We start from the raw sequence: 18,252 nt of genomic DNA, 5'->3' as shown, positions 1-18,252 counted from the left end.
GTCCAGTGGTTGAATCCACATTAGACCCAAATGTCTTTCATTTTTTAACCACTTTGAGTTCGATACTGATCAGTAGAGAGGAGCCAGCAGGCTGATGCCCTTTTGCAGTTCATTGAAACAGAAGATCCGACTGAACCTCCTCACCATATTATCAATCCTGCAAGGATTGTGATAGCTGCTGAAGTTCCAATACTACCGGGAAAAAAGGTGTTTGGGAGAAGGTCCTTTGTGGACCCATGCTTCCCACCTGCCAGATCACTCTGGGGTAACCAAAACACTGGAATTACTCTTTCATCACTATTAGTGACCTCAAGTGAGGCATGATGCGCGGCATGATGCGCGGCATGATATGCGGCATGAAGTGCAGCACTATGTGGTGTCCTGTCTTAATTATGCGGTAACACTCCCATGGGGTCTGTTACTGCAATTGCCAGCCCCATGTCTAGAAGCTGACATAGTGGGCCAAAATCTTGAAAAACTATGGCAAAGGACCCACCAACTTCTCACCTTGGCCACTGGAAAATAGAAGACACAAGCTGACAAAAAACGCCAGTCAGCATTTCATCTTAACCCTGAGGATTTTGTGTGACTAAATACTCATCTACAGAGCTTCCACCTTGTTCCATTGACTCATTTTCAGTCACTCATCATCTAGGAGTCAGTTGATTACCAATTAAAACTGCCTCTTAACCTGAAGATCCACAATGATTTCCACGTTTCTCTTTTCAAGCCTCTACTTTTGTCTTGGCCCTCAGTATCCCTTCCTAAACCGACTGAGATAACCTCGGAGGAGGACATGGATTATGACGTTCAAGATATCCTTGACTCCAAACACATCCAAAACAAGCTCCACTACCTCATCTCCTGGAAGGGATTTGATCCCAAAGAAAACTCTTGGCTACTGGCTTCCAAAGTCCAAGTACTCTGTCTCACTCAAGTGTCCTTCGCCTCTTCCCATGTAAGCCTAAACCCAGAGCCATGGGGAGATGGCATAGAAGAGGGAGTGCTGTAATGTTTTGGCCAGTTGTGGGATGACTCCATGACCAATTGAGCTTACCCCAAAAGCTGCCAAACCCACACGACAATACCTTCCCTTGCAGCGAACACCTCACCAGCATGCTTTCAGACAGTTGTGATTCAACTTCTGTAGGCACACATGCATGCAACCTCAGTAGATTTCAAGGTCCCACAGTGGGAAAGAGACTCATGGCACTTCCTGATGATGTCAGTGCAGTGGAGTATATTTAATAGGGATGTGCAAAGGGAAAAAAAATGTGTTTTCATTTTTCTTTTCGTTTTCAGGAGAATTTTTCCCACAAATTTTGGTTCATGGATTGCTTGATTCATTTCATTTGTGTGAAAAAAATGAATCAAGAAATTAACCCCTCCCCCAAAAATGGCCAAAGAAGGAAAATGAGCCCTCCCTCCCACAAAACCACTGGGGCCACAATTCCCCCCAGCCCTACTTAGCCGATCTGGTGGGGATCCACCATCTCAGACCCTACCAAAGCTTTGGACTTGCGTAGGCAGAGGCTTCAGCCTAGTGCTAGGCCCGTAGCCTTGGGCTTGAGTATGCAGAGGCTTCAGCTTAACACTATGCTTGATGCTTAAGCTGGTGCCTGGATCCAGGCCCGATGTTGCAGCCCGGCCTGGAGGCCGGGTCCTGATGCTAAGGCCTTGGCCTGTACCCTAGCCCAATGCTTCAGCCTAACCCAGAGGCCAAGTCCTGATGCTGGGGCCTCAGCCAACACCCAGGCCCATTGCCATGACCTGACCTAGTGCTGGATCTCGACACCGAGGCCTCAGCCTAGGCTGGGGCCCAGGTCCAAACCCAATACTGTGATCCAACCTAGAGGCCATGTCTTTATGCAGGGCCTCGACATTGACCCAGTCCTGATGCCGCAACCCAACCTGGAAGTGTCCTGATGCTAGGGCCTCAGGCTAGGCCAGGACTCAGACCCAGGCCCGACGCCATGACCTGACCCAGAGGCCATGTCCTGATGCCAGGGCATAGGCCCGGACCCAGGCCTGATGCTGGAGCCTCAGCCAGGAGGCCATGTACTGACACCTGGGCCTTGTTCCAGGGTTATGCCCAGACCTTGGAGCTCATCTTCAGGTGTCCTTTTCTCTCTTTAGCCCACATTACAATGATGGCATCCACTGGGGTTGCGCCAGAGTTAATGGTGCTGTCTGCTGGGGTGAATGCACCAGAGTTATTTATCTCCCTTTACTTGCTAAACCTGCCCCATTTTTAAACACCCCCCAGGCCTTGTATCATTTTAATAGCTCTTTTCTGAACCATTTCCATCCACTCAACCTCTCAGTTTCCTTTCAGTAGCTGCAGCTTCCAGAAATGACCACAGCTGGAGGAAAGGAATGATTTTATTACTTAATCTTCATTGCAAAATCCTGCATGCTACCAAAAGAGGAGATAGAGACCTGTGCAGTGGAGTCTGGATGGGGGTGCCTTACAAGTGATCCCAAAAAAGAGAGTTGTCCTAAAAAATGCAATCCTGGGCATCATCAGTTCAGGTGTTGAAAAGCCATGGTCAAAAGAAAGTTTTGTGCTCAGACCCAGAAGGCTCCGCTGGTTTCAAGGCTGGAACTCCTGCTATCTTGCATCTTCCTGTTAGATGAGGATGCTTAATGCCATGGATGCTGTAGCCATGAAAATGAGGGAGAATTGGCACTGGAAGAATTAGGAGCTTCTTGAGTATTCATTCTCCATATGAAAAGGAGTGAAGCAGTAGATCAACTCGATCTGTTCACATTATAGGCCAATTTCCTCCAAAAATTATATTTAATTGTAAGGCAGACCCAAAAGTACCCCTTACTAATTACCTAAGGTTTCCACAGGCATGCATAGATGTTATAAAAAGGAGGAGTGTGTGTTAATGTTCACATACTTCTCACTGGGAGTATTCTTGTCCAGAGTAGGTAGTAGGGATGTGAATCGTTTTCCATATCGTCTTAACGATAGAAATCGTGTGGCAGGGCAAGAAAATCGTCTTAGGCACGATTTTTTAGTTAAAAAATCGTTAAAAATCGTTTTTTCCGATTAGTGCGCACTAACTGGGAGTTAGTGCGCACTAACTGAAAATGATACAATTTGACACTTTTCAGGTCAGTTAAGGTCAGTTTAGGAATGAATATGTATTCCTATTGGCTGCCCTCTTATTTATTCATGTTACCAAGTTTCCTACTGACAGTATATGGGGGATGGGAAATGGAAACAGTTGGTAGCTTGACAAAACAAGTAATGTGATCAGTCAATGTGACTAGAACTTGTGCCCTAACCCTGATACCAGGGGTATTGTGATCTTCCTGCACACAGTGCCCTATCCCTATTAATACGAGGAGTGTTGTGATCTTCCTGCACACAGTGCCCTATCCCTAATACCAGGGGTGTTGTGATCTTCCTGCACACAGTGCCCTATTCCTGATACTGGGGGTGTTGTGATCTTCCTGCACACAGTGCCCTATTCCTGATACCGGGGGTGTTGTGATCTTCTTGCACACATCCCAATATCAGGGATAGGGCACTGCATGCAGGAAGATCACAACACTCCTGGTATTAATAGGGATAGGGCACTGCATGCAGGAAGATCACAACACCCCTGGTATCAGGGATAGGGCACTGTGTGCAGGAAGATCACAATACCCCGGAGGAGTGAGGGTCAGGCAGCTCCCCCCTGTCTGTGAAGCCAGCCTCTCACTAGTAATGCAGGGAGGGAGCTGTCTCAGACTTCACCATCCTCCCCCCCCCCCCCCCCCTTACCCACACACCATTCACTAGCTGGGACATGGGGGAAGTCAGGAGTGAGGGTCAGGCAGCTCCCCCCTGTCTGTGAAGCCAGCCTCTCACTAGTAATGCAGGGAGGGAGCTGTCTCAGACTTCACCATCCACCCCCCCCCCCCCTCACCCACACACCATTCACTAGCTGGGACATGGGGGAAGTCAGGAGTGAGGGACAGGCAGCTCCCCCCTGTCTGTGAAGCCAGCCTCTCACTAGTAATGCAGGGAGGGAGCTGTCTCAGACTTCACCATCCTCCCCCCCCCCCCCTCACCCACACACCATTCACTAGCTGGGACATGGGGGAAGTCAGGAGTGAGGGTCAGGCAGCTCCCCCCTGTCTGTGAAGCCAGCCTCTCACTAGTAATGCAGGGAGGGAGCTGTCTCAGACTTCACCATCCTCCCCCCCCCCCCTCACCCACACACCATTCACTAGCTGGGACATGGGGGAAGTCAGGAGTGAGGGTCAGGCAGCTCCCCCCTGTCTCTGAAGCCAGCCTCTCACTAGTAATGCAGGGAGGGAGCTGTCTCAGACTTCACCATCCACCCCCCCCCCCCTCACCCACACACCATTCACTAGCTGGGACATGGGGGAAGTCAGGAGTGAGGGACAGGCAGCTCCCCCCTGTCTGTGAAGCCAGCCTCTCACTAGTAATGCAGGGAGGGAGCTGTCTCAGACTTCACCATCCTCCCCCCCCCCCCCTCACCCACACACCATTCACTAGCTGGGACATGGGGGAAGTCAGGAGTGAGGGTCAGGCAGCTCCCCCCTGTCTGTGAAGCCAGCCTCTCACTAGTAATGCAGGGAGGGAGCTGTCTCAGACTTCACCATCCTCCCCCCCCCCCCTCACCCACACACCATTCACTAGCTGGGACATGGGGGAAGTCAGGAGTGAGGGTCAGGCAGCTCCCCCCTGTCTGTGAAGCCAGCCTCTCACTAGTAATGCAGGGAGGGAGCTGTCTCAGACTTCACCATCCTCCCCCCCCCCCCCCTCAGCCACACACCATTCACTAGCTGGGACATGGGGGAAGTCAGGAGTGAGGGTCAGGCAGCTCCCCCCTATCTGTGAAGCCAGCCTCTCACTAGTAATGCAGGGAGGGAGCTGTCTCAGACTTCACCATCCTCCCCCCCCCCCCTCACCCACACACCATTCACTAGCTGGGACATGGGGGAAGTCAGGAGTGAGGGTCAGGCAGCTCCCCCCTGTCTGTGAAGCCAGCCTCTCACTAGTAATGCAGGGAGGGAGCTGTCTCAGACTTCACCATCCTCCCCCCCCCCCCCTCACCCACACACCATTCACTAGCTGGGACATGGGGGAAGTCAGGAGTGAGGGTCAGGCAGCTCCCCCCTGTCTGTGAAGCCAGCCTCTCACTAGTAATGCAGGGAGGGAGCTGTCTCAGACTTCACCATCCTCCCCCCCCCTCACCCACACACCATTCACTAGCTGGGACATGGGGGAAGTCAGGAGTGAGGGTCAGGCAGCTCCCCCCTGTCTGTGAAGCCAGCCTCTCACTAGTAATGCAGGGAGGGAGCTGTCTCAGACTGGTATCAGGGTTAGGGCACTGTGTGCAGGAAGATCACAACACTCCTGGTATTAATAGGGATAGGGCACTGTAAGAGATGACTGTAGTAGATTGAATAAAGATCTGATGTTTCTGCTCTCCTCACACCAAACAAAAACAACACACAAGCAGAGAAGCCCTTCTTACAAAGCTGAGCTAGTGAGTTAAGTAGGAGGAAAAGTAAACATACTGGTGCCAGTGTGGCTACTTAAAAAATACACTTACCAACAATCAATTACATATATTTGAACTGTGTACAGTTCCAGCCAGGACCACCTTTCTAAAATGCACAGTGATTGGCAAATTCAACATGCACTAGCATTTCAGGTGCCTGCTAACAAAAATAATAAACAAACAAGTTCTAGTCACGTGAGTGCTGATCATTACATTACTTTTTTTGTCAAGCTTCCAACTGTTTCCATTTCACATCCCCCAACCATATTGGTAACATCAATAGATAAGAGCACAGCCAGCCAATAGGAATACATACATACATATTCATTCCTAAGTGACCTTACTGACCTGGGAAGTGTGAACACTTTGTTTCATTTTCTGCTGGTGTTCATGAGTTTCCAGTTCCATTTCCCATCCCCCCAACCATCACCTCAGTGGTAACCTTGGTAACATCAATAGATAAGAGGGCAGCCAGCCAATAGGAACACATATTCATTCCTAACTGACCTTCAGTGACCTGGAAAGTGTTTATTTGTATCATTTTCAGTTAGTGCGCACTAAATCGAGTTAGTGCGCACTAACGGGGAGTTAGTGCGCACTAACTCGAGTTAGTGCGCACTAACACGATTTAACGATTTTTAACGATAAATCGTTAGAATTTCTATTGTATCGTGTTCTATAACGATTTAAGACAATATAAACATTATCGGACGATAATTTTAATCGTTGAAAAACGATTCACATCCCTAGTAGGTAGGCTACTTAGCAGAGGAACCTAGAAGGTTCTCTCTCTTTTCTTTCTGCTCTGGGTTTTCTGTGGAGAAAATGGCTGAGACTCAAGATCAGAGTCTGTAGGTCTTCTAGGAGGGGAAGTAAGCTTGAGGTATAGGAGGATCCTGAGAGGGAAAGAACATACAGGTGATCCTTGTGAGAATGGAGTTAGCACTAATTTCTTGTCTGCAATTGTGTTAACTTTATCTGTCTTAAGAGATGAATGTACTGTCTGGAGAAAAGGATAGCTGCTAGTCTGGTGAATTTACTCAAAAGGTTGTACCTAAAGGACATCTCTGTGCGACCAAGATGATTTTCACAAAGAGAAACTGTCAAGTTCTCGCTAAAAAAGGAAATTAGCAATCTTACCCATGTACCAATACAAGGAAAGTCTAACTAGGGTGTAAGAGAAGGGAAACCTCTTAGGCTGAACTTTTTGTTTCTGTATGGATGTCAGTAGAAGAGAGAACACACTAAGAAACATTATCCAAATTGCTCAAGTACTTCAGTAAATTTTTCCTTTTGGAACAATGCTTCCTGGTGTAAAGAGTAGACTTTCTTCTATTGTGGTGCATATGTCCTAACCCTTGTAGGCCCTGGTGCATTTCCTTCTCCCCACTACAGAGCCCTTGGGCTATAGAAAGCTAGCCAATGCCTGCAGCACCCAAATGTGCCCCTTTGTCCTTGCCTAGAGTGGAAAGAGGGGGTTATAAAATCAACCTGTAGAAGGATTAGACTATTGCATCAATTGCCTTATATTGTTTGAAGTTCACCTAAGAACTATTGGAAGAAGAAGACCCAGAAAGTACTTCATATTTATTTTGTTACAGATTAACAGTTGTTTCATTTTACCTGAAAAGGATGGTGGGAAATTAAAAAAAAATAAAATAATTTTTGCTGGTAAAATTGCCTTCTTAGTTTATATTTAATACTGGAATTAAACACATAATAAAATGGAATGAGTATAAAAGAAGTATATTATTTAAATACTTTTAGTACTTTGATGATAATAGTATAGATTTGAATTATGTATTCTGGCTAAATGCCTCTGAATATGGACCTCAGAGAGTTTATGTACAGTAAACATGGTAACTATAGTGGGAATGTTATTCCCTTCCTCACAGCTTGAAGAAGATACATGGACTGTTCCAAGATCTTATGGTACGAGGATACTTATCTAGTAGCGTGCCTAAATTTCCTTCATTGAATCTGCAGTTTATCGCATATTACATGCAGATGTCTCCTGCATCTGGGTTCAATATTAAACCTTCAGCAGAAGACAAGGAAATGAAGATACACAGCAAGTGGTTCAACCTAGTCAGAGACAGCATGAGGGGAGAAAAAGGATTGCCGCCTTACCTCTAACCTCCATGAGTAGCCATGGAGGTTAGAGGTGAGGCGACAAATTACATAGTTTGAAATTTCGAGCAACACTCCTGTTCTAGTAGTCCCATTTGTAATATTCTATCCATCTGTAAAATTGTGAAAGAACTGTAGTATCTGTGGCAGAGGACATACAAGACAGATTTTTTAAAAACATGCAAATTTACACTGTACCACAGCTAGTGTACTTTAGCGACTAGCAGGATGTGGTGGGTGTCAACAGTGTTTAACCTGCATCGCTGCTCAAGGAAGACACACAGAGGAAAGTACTGTTCTTTTTTTTTTTTTTTATAATGCATATTATTATTTTATTATGCAACACTAAATCAGAGCAGTAACTAGACTGGGGGTGGCAGGAACATGAACTGCAGGTGCTGCCTAATCAGGGGCACAGTGAGAGAGATTTCTAAACCTCACTTATAGTTCCCATGAAGATTTCTACTCTTTGCCTCTGTTGTGTTTTCTGTCATGGAAATGCTAATCTCTTGTGATGCTGGTTAGATAGCTTGGCAAATCAATCAATCAAAAACAGGTTAGCATACCTTGGCTTGGTTTCATGGCTGAAATGGGAAAGGCACAAGAGGCTGTAACCTAGGAAATTTTGAGGAAGGGGTTTTATGAATTACCTAATATGCTGACCGGTTCAGTAAGAAATGCAGAAGAACGGTCGCTCTGTGTTGAGCGCCCGGTCTCCCATCACGCGCCCAGCCACCTCTCCTGGGCATGTGATCCTATATTTAAATGAGGGAGTTAGGGATGATTACGTGCCCCTAGCACCTCCTAGGCCTAGGAGAGGTGGCTCTGTAAGCGGGTTCAGGAAACAGATGCTCAATTTTACGAGCATTGGTTTTACAAACCTGCTGACAGTCATCGGTTAGGAAAATGTACGCCATTAAAATTGAACTTCTTTTCTCCTAACCGGACTGGCTGGCACTTTTTTTTTAATTTATTTATTTATTTTTAACATTTTTGGTTCCTCCGACTTATTAGCACTAGGATATTAAGTCAGAGGGTGTACAGAAAAGCAGTATTTTCTGCTTTTCTGTACATTTGCATGTGATAAGTGCTATTAGTTTCCAGGGGGTTTGGCCATGAGTTTTCAATGCGCTAAATCCCTTACATTGTAAGGAGTAATAGACATGTGTCAAAACACTCGGCCAACCGCGTGTTAAACGGTGCGCACGGCCGAGCACACTATATAGAATCGGCCCGATAAGAATTTCCAACACACAGTCCTAAGCTATAGAAACTTTTTTTTCCCCACTTTGAAAGAGCAGAACAGAATTACTAACAAAAATGGAAAAAAGGATGGATCTTACTGCCAGAGACAGAATTTCTAAATATAGGAACCTATGTACTAAGGCATGATAAAAAAAAATCATTCATTAACACGTTAACATCCCAAGTTTAACATGGGTGTTTTCTGAGAATTTAATGCTCAATGTATTAAAGGGCATAAAGTCTTTAGTACATAAAGCATTAACTGCATGTTTCATAAAAGAGCACATAAGGTCAGTCGGTACCATTTTAGACACTGGAGCAGCAAGTATACAACCTGCAAGTCCCCCTCCTCCAAAATCTCCATACCAAAAGTCTATACCAAAACTTGGTCTGGACCCCTGTCTCCCTGCATTCTTCTCTTTTTCTTTCCATTCTTTCCTGTTTAATTCCTAATAACTTAATTGCTTGTGGAGGTCTGAACCAGCCAGCTTCAGCTGTGTTGCTAGAGCTGAGCCGGGTGGGGAACCCATTGATAGCTGCTTCTTTACCGCACTATTATGGTTGTGCACTGTTATGCACTCAACATTTTGGTGAGGACAAATATGAACAATGTGAATAGTTGAGGTAGCAGCAGAAAGAGGCCCCCCCAAGGTGCCTGTATCCATTACCTGTGCTAGACTGGAACACCATGCGCTACCTGTTCCTGCTTAGCAGGGTTTGTTGCAGCCCAGGAATTCCAGGTCCACAGGAAGCATGAGGAACAGATTCCTGGATCATTGCATGGAAGCCTGTGACTGCACTAACCCAGGGTGCAGCATCAGTACAGGAGGATGGGCCACACTTGAGTTCCACAAGGGTTGCTATGGGGGCCATAATCAAGGTTTTAGGCATGTGGTAAAAATTCAACAGGTGCCACTCCTTGTGCAGGTAATGAATAAGCTTGGGCATTGTGTTGACATCTCCCAGTTCAGGCAAAAATCACTTCCTCTATTCCTAGCTAAGCTGCAAGGAGCCATAGTCAGCCAGGAGAGTGTGACAGACACTGGTTCTTTCCAGCAGCAGCAGTTGCTGCCCAAAAAAGGTGTCAAAGCACCCAATCAAAAGAAGCTACGGTTGGAATAGAGAGCTCCCTGATATTAGGGATGTGCAGCGAGACGCCATACATTGCATTCATGATTCGGATTTGTCGGGGAGCATATACGTTGCATTCGGCCGTATGGCGCCCCGATGCGTTAATACGGCAATTTCTATTTGTGTCCCAGCTAAAATTAACTACAACCCCCCACCCTCCTGACCCCCCCCCCCCCAAGACTTACCAAAACTCCCTGGTGGTCCAGCAGGGAGTCCGGGAACCATCCCCTGCACTCTCACACCCTCGGTGCCGGTTTCATCATGGCGCCGATAGCCTTTATCACAGGGGCTACCGGTGCCATTGGTCAGCCCCTGTCACATGGTCATCGGCGCCATCTTGTGCTCCTACCATGTGACATGGGCTAACCAATGGCACCGGTAGCTCCTGTGACATAGTATGGGCAAAGGCTATCTGTGCCATTTTGAGTTCTGGCATCGGACGGCCGAAGTGCAGGAGGTTACTCCGGGACCCCCGTTGGACCCCCTGGGACTTTTGGCCAGCTTGGGGGGGCCTCCTGACCCCCACAAGACTTGCCAAAAGTCCAGCGGGGGTCCGGGAGCGATCTCCTGCACTCGGGCCGTATTGCCAATATTCAAAATGGCGCCGGCGCTACCTTTGCCCTCACTATGTCATACGGGTCGTATGACATAGTGAGGGCATAGTGAGGTGGCGCCGGTGCCATTTTGAATATTGGCAATATGGCCCGAGTGCAGGAGGTCGCTCCCGGACCCCCGCTGGACTTTTGGCAAGTCTTGTGGGGGTCAGGAGGCCCCCCCAAGCTGTCCAAAAGTCCCTGGGGGTCCAGCGGGGGTCCGGTAGCGATCTCCTGCACTTGTGACGTCGGGTGACAGGAACCAAAATGGCACCGGCGCTACCTTTGCCCTGTCATATGGTAAGGGCAAAGGGCCACCGGCGCCATTTCTATTAACGCAGCCATGGCCTGAGAGCGGGAGATCGCGCCGGGACCCCCCCACTGGACCCCAGGTAATTTAAAACATTTTGGGGGGGTTCAGGAGGGTGGGGGATTTGTTTTAAAGGGTCGGGGTGGGTTTTAGGGTTGTTTTGGTGTGCCGGTTTTCCCGCCCTGCCCCCGATTTATGGTCAAAAAATCGTAAATCGGGGGAATTGCTATTGTATCGCGGCTCTAACGATTTTTGAAGATTTAAAATATATCTGACGATTGTTTTAAATCGTCAAAAAACGATTCACATCCCTACTGCCAACTATTCAGCCCCTTGGTTTGTCCTGAGCACTTACATGGCTCATTCACACTTTTTTCTGACTACTGGCACCTCTCTGCTCTTTGGGGACAAGCCACCCAGTGACAGCTTCAGCTGTCTATTTTCTTTTACAGCTTGGCTGTCAACCCAGGAGGCTGAGGAACAGTTCTCATGTCATAGACTTCTTCCCTGCTAACAAAAAACATCTCCTTTTGGTTCCCAGAGAGTACAGATAATAAAGTTTAGAGATTTAAGCAAATCTAGAATTGACTCAATAGATGACATCAGCTGGTGGCTCTGAACACTAAAAATAGTATAATATAATATAGTAAGAAGACACAAATGAAATTGAACCAAAAAGTTAATCAAACAAAAAATAGCCCAACAAACATTTCTTCTCTGTCTCTTCTTTCTTAAGTTGCAACTTCCATTTTTTGCTTGAGGCCTCTCTCCTATGGTATTTACTGAAGCAAACTTTGTGAAGCAGAAAATAACACCTGCAGGATATGAAAACTGGGTACCCAAAGCTTATTATATCTTTAGTAGCAGGGTTGCAGATAGGCAAATTAGCTTGACCAGAGTTCAAGAGTTGGATTCCAGATTCTGAGCAATAGCATTAGAGAAGATACAGTATTTTTTTTTATGATATGCTGTGTATAGTCAATATAATCATTTAATTAAGACTGATATGGAAGCCACAAAAGGGAAATAAAATGCACTGTAACATCAATCTAAAAGGGGAGATGCTACAATTTTGTGCAGTGAAAATCATTACCTAGAACGTTACCAACAAGACTACAAGGCTGGAAGAAAAGGCTCAAGATAAGTCCTCCCTGAAAACAACATACAAAGAGAGAAATATAAATTGGCTGAGTGAAGAAGTGTCACTGGTATATAAATACGTCAGATGAGCCAAGAAGTAACAAAAATACTGAGAAAGATTCAAAACATGATAAAGCATGCTGCACTAACAAAAGAAGATCTTAATTTCCTATTCTCAAAAAACAAACTGAAAATCACAACAGAAGGACAAAAGTTGTGGCATAAAAAACCCCCCAGAAATTGTGTTAATTTTATTTCTTTGATCTGTAAAGCCACTTTTCCAATATATTGCTCAAGGTGATAAAATCACAAAAATCAAGTTATATTACAAGTAAAGTAATATTTTAAAAAGAGCAATATGTACATAAAAATAAATATCCAATAAAATCTAAAATAATTCAACAACTCAATACTTTCTTTAAAATAAAAAGGAAGTAACAATAGGAATGTTCACAGCAAAAAATTTGGGGATACATTTCCTAAGCTGCAGTAAGGCTATAACATGAAAAAACAATGCTTATCACATGATATGCAGTACCTATATAGCAGCGATATCACATGATATTTGCAATATCACACAATATTTTGTTAAAAATCTGCCCTTTTTGAAATTAGCTGCTTTGCATGCATTTATATGTATAAATGTTTCAAATGCATGCAAAACTGCTAATGCATAGGTAATCCAATGCTTATAAAATAATGTGGTTTCTCAAAAAAAAGGGAAGCCGTGTTATTTTAACGAAAATCGAAAACAGAACCTGCTTTTTGTTGATGTGGGGGGTGGGATGGGGTTGGGTTGGTTTTGCTTTAGGGGTTTGGAGGGGTGCTTTACTAATGATTGTAATAAAAGGATAGGATATCTTTCTGTATGTATGGTGAGCGTCAGAGCATCCGCTCGTCACATTTTTGAGATGTTATATGTTTAATAAACAGTTGAACAATTAACAAAAATTGAAGAGGTGTAGATATTTTCCCGTGGGAGTGTCAGGATGCTAGCTCTTGTCCTGCTGCTCCTTTGGCAAAATTTAAAGGCCCACATGGCCCAAAAACAACCCTCCCCCAAGTGATCTTGGAAGACCTCCACCCACTCTCCCTGTCACTAGAGGCAGACCAGCAATCCAAAAAGTTTTAAAATATATAAAATAATTGTGCAGCAATACCCTTCTCCTTTCCAAAACCCTGCTCCTTTCCAAAATGATCACCCCCGGTTCCTCTCCTCCCCCCCCCCCCCCCAAGGCCTCCAACTCCCCTGCCCCACCTGCCCCTCCTCTTCAATGGCTCAAGTCCCTGGTGTCCTGTGGGCCAGGTAAAAATACATTCCTGGTAATCTAGTAGCCCACCCCCACTATCCAGAATGCCCCCATTACTTGAGAAGTTGTGGCCAAGATCACCCCCTAGGCCCTGAGTCAGTTTATACCATTTTTCAAAATGGCACTGACTGAGCTTTGCCCCAGCACATGATGGGGGCAAAAAACTGTCAGTGCCATTTTGGATAATATCGTCAACTCTCCCTGATCCTGGGAGGCTACTCCAGTCCACCACTCGACACCAGGGATGTCGTCTCCTGTAATGATGGGTCTGGGGAGTTAGGGGTGGGCCACTAGACTACGAGAAACATTTTTACCTAAGGAGGGGGTCTAGGGGTGGGAGCCAATAAACACCAGGGACTTGAGTTATGGAATGAAGGTCTGGGAGCAGGGTGGTGTTGGAAGCCTTGGCAGTGAGAAGAGGAACTGAGCAGGATTTAGAACTAAGGAACGTGACAATTTTGGAAAGAAGGGATGCCAAAGGAGTAGGGCATCATTCAGCGATTATTCTTTTATATTTTTTAAATATTTTCAGACTGCTGGGCCACCTCTAGAGATGGCATGGGTTTTCCAGGACCCCTCTGGGGAATTCTTTCACTTTAGGAGAAGGTGTGATTTTGGGCCTCCTGGCCTTTAATATGATGACAATCGCATGTTTTTTCATATTTTGCAACAATATTTTTTCAAATAGGTTTTTCCTCAATAAAATCAGCACAAAACTTCTGCAATATTTTCCCGTGGAGCAAAATATTATAGGAATGCATTCCTCTCTCCCCTGGCAGTAAAGCACTGTGGATTGATAAATGTCCCCCTTTATTTGTTTATTCTGTTTGTTTACTTTTTCAATTAGTTTTCTTCATTTCAGTTTCCAAGTTAATTAGCTTATTTTATGTTATTGTATTTGTTTCTTTTTATTGAAGCCAGGAAGCAATGCATCCTATTTTTAACTCTTACACTGGGGTTTTCTATCCAAGCTTAATGAAACTTTCAGGCAGCGGCACAAGGAACATAATTTCAAGACACCAAGAGTGGGGGAGAAGTAACACCATTTATTTATGTATGTATTTATTTAAAAGCTTTTACTATACCGACATTCGTAGGTCACATCACGCCGGTTTACAAAAAACTGAAGCAGGCAGAAATTACAATAAACACGGTGGGGGTAGGAGAAGCAGGCAAGAAGGGGGAGAGGGGGGCAAGGGGCAAGAGCAGCTGGAAAGATAAAGGACAGGCGAGTGACATGGACAGTTTGGCATGGACAGTTTAGGGCACCGTGAGGGTCAAAGCTGCCCAAACAAACAGAGGCATAAAGACCCCAAAGCACCAAGACAAGAGCAAAGGCACCAACAATAGTGGCATTAAGACTTCAAGGCACAAAAAGAGGGCAAAGCAGTACCAAGAGTGATGTGAACAAGCCAAATCTTTGTGAGAGGGGCAAAACAGCATAAGAACATGCCATACTGGGTCAGACCAAGGGTCCATCAAGCCCAGCATCCTGTTTCCAACAGTGGCCAATCCAGGCCATAAGAACCTGGCAAGCACCCAAAAACTAAGTCTATTCCATGTTACCGTTGCTAGTAATTGCAGTGGTTATTATCTAAGTCAACTTAATCAATAGCAGGTAATGGACTTCTCCTCCAAGAACTTATCCAATCCTTTTTTAAACCCAGCTACACTAATTTCACTAACCACATCCTCTGGCAACAAATTCCAGAGTTTAATTGTACGTTGAGTGAAAAAGAACTTTCTCCAATTTGTTTTAAATATGCCCCATGCTAACTTCATGGAGTGCCCCCTAGTCTATTCACATCTACTCGTTCTAGACCTCTCATGATTTTAGACACCTCTATCATATCCCCCCTCAGCTGTCTCTTCTCAAGCTGAAAAGTCCTAACCTCTTTCGTCTTTCCTCATAGGGATGAATACCCTAAAGCATCCAAAGAAGGCAAAGTGGCACAAAACATGGCATGAACACCACCCCAAGGCATAAAGTGAAGAGTAAGGCAGCAAAAAAAGAGTAGCATCAACACCCCAAGATACTGTGAGGGGTAAGAGATCAAAAAGAATTGCATCAAACATCCCCGGGCAAAGAGTGTAGAGTGAGGCAGCAAGAGGAGTAGCATCAACACAACAAGGCTGTGAACCAAGGCAGAGGCAGGGCAGGAAAAGCAAGCCAAGATGCAACAATGGCCCAACAACATAACAAAGTGCTGAACCAGAAAAGAAGCATGACATGAGGAAGAGGAGGCCAGGTGAAGGGCAGCAGCAAAACTCCAAGATCCCAAAGGGGCCAGGGAAGAGAAGGTTTCCTCTTGTTTATGTATTTTTTTGGTTGGGCCAAAACACCTCAGTATAACCAGGAGAGAGGCAGAGTAGGATGAGCAGACTGGACAGCAACAGTGGCCCAACATCACAGCAAGGTGCTGAACAGGAAGAGAGGCAGGGCATGAAGAGTAGGCCAGGCAGACACAGCAAATGTAGCTGTCAGAAATTAGCCAAAAATATAAGGAGCTGGATTCTTCACTGCTGGAAAAACGAGGTGCTGACTCTTCAGCTTCCGAATGCAGACAGCCCCACCCCCTGGGACAGAAAAAAAAATATTATCCCTAAGGGCTTTACCATTCTCTCACATGCCAGGAGTCCCAGTGTTTAAAGACATATTTCTTTACAATTCAAGGCATACAATATTTAGAAGTACGATAGCTATAGGACACAAGTGATACATGAGAAATAAGAATTGTTTATTTAATCTTACTTTTGATTTAAATTTTGATTTGAGATTTCACATATTTCTGAAGTGGGATATCCTAATTGCTCATAAATATTTTTATGTATTTCTTATGTCTAAAAGGCATAAAAATAAAGCAATTAAATATATTTATTTAATAATATATATATTGACAATCTTTAAATCAGCCCTACTCTCGCTCAACCACTTTAGGGTAGCATGCCAGGACCTATCTTAAAACTTTCAATTCATTGAATTATTAAGAAAGGGTGATTTTGTGGTTTTCCAAAATAAAAATGTAAGTTTCATCAATTTCATGGAATCATTCATTAGTTGAGTATGATGCCACTGACTTCTATTGACGGTCAATTTCAGTGGCTCTGTGTCAGCTAACAACTTGCTTCCTGCCACTGTAGACAGTGCTAAAATATAGCTCACCCTCAGAAAGAGAAACTAACATATGAAAAACCCTGTTTTCTGCAAATCCTGCTTCAACTTTATAAAGTGCAAAACAAAAGAAGCCAAGCTCATGCTTTTATTTTTTTTTTCCCCGTTTGCCATAGTAAAATCATTTTCCTTTCTTCAGGTGCACTTGGTGTGGCAAATTATGGGTTAATTGTTCAGTCAGGCATGACTAGTACATCATGCAAAACACAGTAAACACTGAAGAGGAAGTAAGAAAGTTTTGGATGTAGGGCAAACTCTCCACTGCCCAAACTAATCACAGGCAATACTGTTGTTTACTGTCCCCTACAAATCAAAGCCTGATGAATTATACTGCAACTCATAACAATAGGCTTCTTCTCTTGAATTTTGTTTCTGAATTTTTTTCCTTTCTGTTTTAGAAAAAAAAAAATCTACTAGTGAATGATCATCACCAAAATGCTTACTTGTTAATTTACAGCAAGATCAAACTGATTAAAAGTCACAACAATCAAAAGGCATCAGCTTAATGGTTACTATGTATACAGTGCATAAGACAAATTAACATTGTCGTTACCTTTCTGTCTGCCTATCGAACACCCCTCTTCCCTTCATGCCGATCTCTCAGGCTAGAAAAGTTTAGCTCTCACTCAAAGGCAGTGGCTGGATTTCCTTAATGTCGTGCATGACTCATTATTTTCCTTACAAGCAAGTTAGATTCAGATGATAAACCTGTTAAGAGGTGAAAGAGGCGGGATCTAGTTAAGGCAATTAGGAACTCAACTCAGAACAAACTTTCCTCTTTCACTGATCCTTTGTGGGACTTTTGGCAGGCTATCTCCATATGCTTGAATGTATCCAATAGTAACTGAGTCCTAATGACAAGCACTGTGGGACTTTGCCCTTCTCCTATTTGGAAGTTGTCAAGCAGAGATTAATTCTCTTCAAGAGATGGCTCTGCATGAATAGCTCTGGAAAATTAATAATTATAAAACATGTTTGGATGGAGGGTCCAAATTAATGTAGATTATTATTATTATTATTATTATGAAGAAACCATGTGATTATTGGTAGCAGCAATAAAACTTGTTTATCTTGCTTTCCTTCCTGTTCTATATAAAAAAAAAACAAAACTAAAGATGGATCAAAAGGGTGGAGAAAAGTTGGCATTGTTTTAAAGCTTTCTGTATGTCACCCACAGAAAAACTTGTGGGGAAAAAACACTTTGAAAATTATCCTCCCCTTCTAGGAACTAAAAAAAAAAAAAAAAAAAAATAGAAAATATGCCAGATTTATCTGGAAAAAAAATTCTTACAGGCATAGTAGCTAAAGAAAAAGAATGTTAAATGCACTTGGTGCCCACAATATTCAGTTACTGCTGTAGTTATTTCTACAGAGGTCAATGACTTCTCCTGTTGGCTTCATGAGGATAGAATGAGTCCTCGGACCTTGGCCCAGGAAGATGGGCAGGCAGCAACACAACTGTGCACACACTATTACATTTATGCAAATAACAAACCAATCCCATGCCCTGCAATAAACACTGTCACACTACATAAAGCATGCACAAAGCTCTACAATTTAAAAATATTGCATTTATTTGTCATTTTATTTGTGTGCTTAGAAAAGAAAGCATACTTTAAACATAGAAGATCAAATTTCATTCAAAAATAAAAAAAATCCTCCGCCATTCTCCACTTTACATTTGTTCTTT

At 44.2% G+C, this 18,252-nt stretch overlaps 1 protein-coding gene across 3 annotated transcripts in view; it reads right to left on the bottom strand.

The window, feature by feature from the left end:
- Positions 1-17,244, bottom strand: part of SYK (spleen associated tyrosine kinase) — a 195,530-nt gene extending 178,286 nt beyond the window's left edge. For 2 of the 3 annotated variants that reach the window (XM_029618695.1, XM_029618722.1), the window contains exon 1: positions 17,116-17,244. The gene's annotated coding sequence lies outside the window, so the exon portion shown is untranslated. Of the gene's footprint in view, positions 1-12,033; positions 12,070-17,115 lie in introns of those variants that run through there. The other variant, XM_029618714.1, reaches the window with a different exon arrangement.
- Positions 17,245-18,252: the final 1,008 nt, after the last annotated feature.

Source organism: Rhinatrema bivittatum, chromosome 1, assembly GCF_901001135.1.
Source record: "Rhinatrema bivittatum chromosome 1, aRhiBiv1.1, whole genome shotgun sequence".
Taxonomy (NCBI): Eukaryota; Metazoa; Chordata; class Amphibia; order Gymnophiona; family Rhinatrematidae; genus Rhinatrema; species Rhinatrema bivittatum.
The sequence above is the reverse complement of the archived record's forward strand: the minus strand, read 5'-3'. Positions and strand labels throughout refer to the sequence as shown.